The 7,088-nt window shown below is 43.3% G+C and overlaps 1 long non-coding RNA gene across 1 annotated transcript; it reads right to left on the bottom strand.

Moving 5' to 3' along the window:
* Positions 1-1,252: 1,252 nt before the first annotated feature.
* On the bottom strand, positions 1,253-2,264 carry LOC135322982 (uncharacterized). Its single transcript, XR_010384046.1, has 2 exons — positions 2,174-2,264; positions 1,253-1,508 (listed from the first exon to the last, which is right to left on the bottom strand). It is a non-coding gene; the product is annotated as an uncharacterized LOC135322982 (long non-coding RNA).
* Positions 2,265-7,088: the final 4,824 nt, after the last annotated feature.

The raw sequence follows: 7,088 nt of genomic DNA, 5'->3' as shown, positions 1-7,088 counted from the left end.
ACTGCGATTATTATGTTACATTTTTGGACTTGGCTTGAACCTCTCCCTTCACTTTCTGTTTTCCCAGTTTCAAACTTGTCCTTCACTGCAAACCAGATAACGTGTGTGTGTGTGTGTGTGTGTGTGTGTGTGTGTGTAGTACATACTTTGAAGCTTAGAAATCATTGTTCCTTGCCTGTTTTTCAAAGTGAAGCCATATTATATACACTTTCCTGTGTCTCGCTGTGATGACTACATGGTATTCAGTGTTCCCACAGTGACTGTAGCATGATTTATTCTGACGATCCCCAGCTGATGGACTTTTCACTGGTTTTCTAATTTTTCCGTCTACAGAACAATGCTTTGGTAACAATTCTAGTATCTATGCCCTGACATATTTGTGTTTTCATTTTGTGGATGGAACAGATTCCACGAGTGATATTGCAAGTTTAAAGGAAATGTCTAATTTTGTATTTTCATGGATGTTGTTGGGCTGTTGTCTAAAAGCTCTGTCACGATGCCCATTTCTGTCACAGTGGGTGAGGGGATATTCTGCTGCACACCCACTGCTACTGTGTATTATTGAACTTTAAATTTTTACCAGTCTTTTCCATGTAAGGATATATGTTATTGTTACTTTGATCTGCATGTCCTTGGATACTAGAGACTTCAACCATTTTCTCATATGTGTATTGGCCTTTTGGACAGACTCTCTTGCTTTTGGAGTCTTCACATCTTTTGGATTTTACTAAATCCAGAGTGTCTTAATTTTGAAAATGAGACTTGTTCTTATAACTGAAAGGCAATTGGGCACCCATAATGTATGCCTAAAATAGCACAGAGGAAGAGAAGAGAGAACTTAGGGAATTGTGTCAAGACAGGAGGGGAAGGAAAAGATGACCTTGTTGTTTTCCTAACTCGTTTGGTTTGGCCCCTATTGTAAATAAATTAACACAGTAAACAAGCCATGGGATCCGTGGGTTGGCCTGTTAGAAGGGAAACGTAAGCAGATAAGTAATGTAAGTTACTACCCAGTGATGTAGTAACAAACAGGGGTAGGGGATTAAGAGGAACAAACTACTGTGTATAAAACAAATAAGCTACAAGGACACATTGTACAGCACAGGGGATGTAACTAATATGTTATAATAACTATAAATGGAACATAAGACTTAAAAATAGAGAATCAGTGTTGTACACCTGTAGCTTACATAATATTGTATGTCAACTATACCTCAATAAAAATAAATACATAAATACGTAAAGCATGAAATTTTGATAAAGAGATTTTTTTTAATTCATTATGAGAGTGGATCCCAGAAATCTGACGTCCAGCCTGTCCTCTACTCAAAGCCACATTTCTGAAATGCTCTTCACTTACTCTAAGAGAGCTTCTGAAACAATTCAACTTGGGCAACCGCTTGGAGATCTGGAGAAGAATCTGAAGACTGACCCCAGGTCCAGCTTCCTTGTCTCCCTGGCCTCACGATGACCTTGTGTTTTCATTTGCGTGCTGGTTCAGTAGCAATCTGGGGAGAAAGGCCGCCTGGGTAAATGCAGCTGCCATCCTTACTGACCCCTTCTCTGGACTAACTAGCCTTGGTGGTCAGGCAGGGCTCAGCCCCTAGTTCACAAGCTGTCACAAGGTTACACTGACAACAGATGTGATAGAACGTTGATTCTGTTTATCATCCCCGCCAAGATGAATCACGTCCATTGCTCTTTGATCAGGGTTTGGTGAACAGACCCATCTCAAGCATGAGGCCCTCGGGGGCAAGAGAGTAGGGCCGTGGGAAAGTTATCAGACATGTGTAGAGAGTACTCAGTCGTGATGGCTGGGCTGGGCTGGGTGAAGGAGTCCAGTATGATATTAAACCGAAGACTTCTCCCAGCTCAGTGCCCTGGGATCAGTTCCACAGCAGTCTCTGCTTGAATAGAGGATATCCCCACCCCTGTCCCTGTGACACTCTGCCACCAAGTCCCTTCTTCTCAAAGAGATCTTGGTTTAGTGGGGATAACCTGGCAAGTAAGAGGAAGCTTCGTTCATGGGTGGCCCTACAGTGACAGAGGGATTAAGACATCTCAAAAGAACCAAGCCAAGGGACTGTGTGGTCAGCCCTCCCAGAAGAAACACTTCTGCTTGAATATTGAGTAGACATTCAACAGGACAGATGGGAAGGAAAGGAAGCCTCACCGGGTGTGTGCAGGGTCTCTGGGTCCGGGCCTCCCAGGCTGTGACCTCCCGCAGCTCTCTTCCTCTCCCCACACATCAGTGTCTTCATCTGTCATGTGTATAACATTCATTCCCTTGCAACTCCTTGCTGGTTAATAATCAAATAGGTTACCACGTGTGAAATCACATTTTAAAGTTTAAAGTTCTACTGATGATGGTGATGATGACTTTTGGGCTCTGAGAGTGTGACTGTACAGAGTAAGGAATTTGATTGTTTGCTTTGCAAAACCATAGCTTAATGCTGGATACTGAAAACGGTCCACCTCCAAAAGTAATGATATACTTGCTTCTCTGAAGGGAAGGGCAAAGCAATGGGATTATAAATGCATTTTAAATGCTCATATTTATAATTTAAACAAAGCTTTTCATGGGCTTTCTCTTGTTTCCTTCACCGGAACATCAGCCTCCTCACCCCCTCCTTCCCCACCTTCCTCCTCTCCTCTTCTTGGCACCTAATATGCAGGGAGTGCTGAGGACGACGAATTGGACTGATCACTCTGTGTACGTGGCATCATCAAGCTTCACTGTAAAATTACATAGAAGCTGTTCTCATGCACAAATTAGAGGTGAGATAAGTAAAGTTCAGGAGGTTTAAACAGTTTTTTTTTCTAAAGCCCACGCGTACGCTTGGGGGTTTGGTTCTAGCCCCTGTGCACAGCCATGTGACTTCATTGTTCGAACGTATGGTTAATAAGCAGAATGGGTTCAGCTTTAAAATTCTTAGATTTTCTGCCCTTCTAAGGAGCACCGAATCATCTGAATAGCAATGAAGATGCTCACTGCATTTCCCTTTCTGAATGTAGTGCACAGTGGTGGTATTAAGGAAACGCTGGCATTGGGATATGAAGGATGACCTATCATGCTTTCAATTGTCCCCTCCTGTTTTTTGATATCAAAAATCAACATTTCATACTGTGCATAGGCACCTTCAATCTCCCATTCTATCAAGTGTCTGTTCTTAAACCTTCTTTATAAAGAAGAGATTCTGCTGCAATCACTGCCTGATTTATCAACGCAGAAAATCATCAGACGAAAGCGCCGGGACGGGCGGCGAGCGGTGGGTGATGCGGCTTCAAGTTACGCCCACGCTTTTCTATAGCGGGGCCGCATGCGTCTCCCAAGGCTTCCTTAGCGAGGTGCCATCAGCTGGGTGGCTTAAGACAACAGGGTGTATTTTCCCACAGTTCTGGAGGCTTCAAGTCCAAAATCAAGGTGTCAGCAGGGCCACGCCCTGTCTCCCAGTTCCTGATTGTTACCGGCAGTCCTCGGCGTGTCTTGTTTTGCAGGCGCCTAACTCCAGTTGCTGCCTCTCCGGCCCCATCTGTCTTCCCTCTGAGTGTCTGTGCCCTCCCAGGTGTTCGCCTCTCTGTGTGCACCTGCCCTCACACAAAGGTCTCTTCTTCTTATAAGGGTACCAGTCATATTGGACTGAGGACTCACCTTACTCCAGAACAATCTCATCTTAACTCAATCACATCTGCAAGACCCTATCCCTCTGTAAGGACATATTCACAGGTACCGAGGGCACCTATCATTTTGGGGGTGGGGGCACAGGTTCAACCTCCAATAGGGCACCAGAAAATAAATAATGTCCCTCTATCATTTAGCACAGTTCTAAAAAGAGGGGTCAAGCAAGTGATCTCTAACTGCCTTTCTAACCCAGACCATGGCCCTGAAGCTGAGGGGATTTAGGGTATTTCTGTAGTCTGGAGAGTTTGTTTTCTTTGGCAGAAAAGATAAATAAATGCTACTTCTTGCACACACGTGCATGCAGGCACACATGCCAGGATTCAGAGAGTGCAGTTTGATGCACAGTGTGCTGACGCGGGCAGAAGACAGAGCTCTCTAAGACGTCAGGCCCGCACCGGATTGCCACGAGCTGATGCAGCGCCTTGTTTCTGAGGTCACGTGCTGAACAGCTCATGGCAGGTTTGTTTGCACAAAGATTAATTAAGAGATTAACCAGGTGACTTTGCAAAAGCCCCTGAAGGCTTTTCATGGAAGTTTATAAAACATATTTGTGGGTGGTTGTTAATGTTTATGAGTGTGTGTGTGTGTGTGTGTGCGCGCGTGCGCATGTGTGTGTGTGTTTAGCTACAATCCAGCTCTGCAGAAACAGATCTGCACAAGCCCTTAGCTTTCCTCTTTTTGAGATCTCATTATCTGAATGACTTCCTGCAGACTAAAAAGTAAGCAAATGATTTTTAGGACTGCAACCACCCATTTGTTGGATGACAACTATATGATGTATTAAACAGCAGGCCACAGATAATGATAGTTGATTTTTAGTGCTTCCAATGACTATGAACCAGTGTGTATGCTCAGAAGAAAAATGAAACCCAAAGGCTTACAGCAAGGGGTTTCTTCTGGTTTACCGTGCATTTCTCTTCGTGGGGGAGGACTTCAGCTTTGCATAGTTCATCTCACCTTCAACTATGGGAAAGTTTTCTTATGGTTCCCATTTTACAGAATAGTTCGAGGCTTCTGCGTTTGAACTGAGATGTGCTAGACTCAAAATCATGAGCAATTGTCTCTAAGCCATGATGTGTGTGTGTGCGTGTGTGTGTTTACGAAGAGATAAAGGCAATGATGATCCTCAACGGAGTTGTGTTAGGGAATGGTAACTTTCTAGTTTGTTTCTTGCCCCACAGAATCATTCCAGGTTGCTCCTTGTGAAATGCCAGGGTGCTTAAAAGTGTAAGTCTGATAACTAGATACAGAATGTCTGGATAGTGGGGTAGAAAAGAGGTTCGTGGCATCTGTATTAGGGTTTTCCAGAGAAATAGAACTAACAGGATGTGTATGTGTAAAAACATATTTTATATATGTTTCTATGTATGTTTTATATATATACACGTAAAATCTGTTTTAATCAGTCTCCTGATTTAAATGTGAATCTCATCCAAAGACACCCTCACAGAAACATCCAGAATAATGTTTGACCATCTCTCTGGGCATCCTTTGGTGCAGTCAAACTGACACACAAAACTAACCACCACAGCACTGGGGAACCTTCCTTTTGAGAAAATGAAGCTCATCCAATTTGCCAAAATGAATAAAGCTTCATCTTACCTGGACCTAGAGGGAATATAAGCATAACTTGAAAACTAAGAAAAAACTTACACTATTTCTGCACCGAAGCTCCTTTCCCCCTTCACATCTAATTAGAGTTCTCTGAAGTTCTCTGTAAGGGTCATCTCCCACCGTTTCTTTCCACTCATGTGATGTGCTAAAAATGCCAGCGGGTACTATAGTTCCCTGAACACCCCACGTGGCCGTGCACCCCCACGCCCCCGAGCCCTGCTCCTGCTGTGCCCTTTGCATTCAGTGACCTTTCCTGCCCCACCTCTTCCACCAGGGAGAAACCCACCCAGCTGTCAAAGACCAGCACCATCTCCCCTGGGAGGCTTTTCCCACCACTCTGACAAACAGCACTGACCTGTCCAGGGGCTTTCCTTGCGGGCAGGCTGATTGCCCACCTCCCACAGCCTGTCAGTCAACAGCAGCGGCCCTGGCCTCTCCTGCTCCTTCTGCAGGAATCCCCCAGGGCTCTCTCACTTTGTTCTCAACATGCTCCCTTTGAGTCCCGTCTCAGCCCGTTTCTGCTTTTGCCTCTGCTTCTACTTGGTTGATTTTATACTGGCATCTATCTCTGCTAAGTTTGGCTTCTGAGGCTTCCCAAAGAGCCATTATTTTCTATATTGCTGCCCCGTTCTTTGGACAATACCCTCCTGGAAGACCCAGTTCCCACAAGGAGCCCTCTGCACTGCTCTCTGTGTGGACACACTCGCGGATAATTTGTGACTCTAGGCTCAGTCTGTGACATTATTTCACTATTTCTCTCCTGTTGGATAGATGGTGAGCTCTTCTCGTGTAAAAATTTTATCTTATGCACCTTTGAACTGCTTATGATTTCCTTGTGCCAGCATGTTTTATATGCTTAATAAATATGTGTGATACGACTCAATGAATAAAATTAAATACATCTGTATCTTGAGTGTCCTCTTTGCTCCTCTAAGCTTCTAAATTCCTTTCAGTGCTAATTCCAGCCTTCTTGGACTACCCCCACTGCAGGTGATTTGTTTTTAACTGGGTTCCTGTTTCCCGTAGAAACCAGATATGATAAATTAGAATGCGCGGTTATATTCTGTGTCTCTTGCTGAAGCTCCATGAGCAATCAGTGCTCTGCTCCTTTCATGTGTTTACAACATGCTTAAGAGAGTAATTTTTAAATAATGACTTTGTGCTGAAAGATTGGTTCCAAATTGCTTTTTTTAACTCACACTTTGTGCTGGTTACAGATAAGTCACAGTGATAACCTCTGTCTAAACATTTGTCACACTCATTCCTGTTTCTCAGGCATTTGTGAGTGTTTTTGAGAGTGAGGGCAATAATTAATCATCACTATAAACCTGACATTTCACTGGTGCCTGGGACTGAACAGTGACTAAGGCAACGTTCTGTGATGCAATGAGTGGTATATTATGACAGTCTCCAGATTGTCTGTTCATTACTTAATAAGGGGAAAAGATAATTCCTGTTTATTAACTACTTTGTTCAATGTATCCTGTGTGGTAATTTATATTTACAATCTCATTCATGCCTTGGGGACGTCATTTAACCTTTCTTGGCCTCGGTTTCATCACCTGTAAAGTGGAGGTGATATTAATACTGACCTTATAGGGTTGTGATAATTGATCAAATTGATAAATATAAAACCACTGGATTATATATTTTAAAAGAGTGAATGTTACGATGTGAATTATATCTTAATAAACATGCTATTAATTTTTTAAAAGCCCATGGATACGGTGAACATAGTGCTTTCATACTTGACAGAGGGAGATGAACAAAAAGAACCACCTTCTCTACTCAA

This window comes from Camelus dromedarius, chromosome 15 (genome assembly GCF_036321535.1).
Source record: "Camelus dromedarius isolate mCamDro1 chromosome 15, mCamDro1.pat, whole genome shotgun sequence".
In the NCBI taxonomy this organism is placed as follows: Eukaryota; Metazoa; Chordata; class Mammalia; order Artiodactyla; family Camelidae; genus Camelus; species Camelus dromedarius.
Note: the sequence above shows the minus strand (reverse complement) of the source record. Positions and strands in the feature narration are given on the sequence as shown.